The sequence below is a fragment of the Alligator sinensis genome, unplaced genomic scaffold (assembly GCF_000455745.1).
Source record: "Alligator sinensis unplaced genomic scaffold, ASM45574v1 scaffold267_1, whole genome shotgun sequence".
Taxonomy (NCBI): Eukaryota; Metazoa; Chordata; order Crocodylia; family Alligatoridae; genus Alligator; species Alligator sinensis.
This window is the reverse complement of record NW_005842100.1, coordinates 1,937,875-1,938,282: the sequence shown is the minus strand read 5'-3', so window position 1 is coordinate 1,938,282 and position 408 is coordinate 1,937,875.

The window sequence follows — 408 nt, the reverse complement described above, 5'->3', positions numbered from 1 at the left end:
ATTGGCTGTCGCCGCCCCACGTGACCCCCGGCCATAACGTTTCTCGAGTGTGTTTACTACCCGGAGTTGGGGGAGAGCAAAGAGGAGGAGGGCAGGAGAGGAGGGCGGGCAGCTCGGCGTGGCGCGGAGGGCCGGGAGCCACTGAGACGCGAGCAATGTAGCGAGGCCGTGCCTAGACCGCCCCCGAGGCAAAGCTCGCTGGCTGGAAAGAGGAGGGAACGGAGTGAAACAGGGATGGGGGCTTTAGGGCTTGGCCCCGCCCCATACAAGAAGCCCGGATGAGCACGGGGCTTCGAGACGGCGGAGCTGCTGCTTGTGCCCATGCGCCAGAGCCGCGGCGCGCCGGCACTTGTGGTTGGTTGAGGGGGTGGAGCGCGTGCCATGCGTATCGGAGGGGGGGGGGGGGCT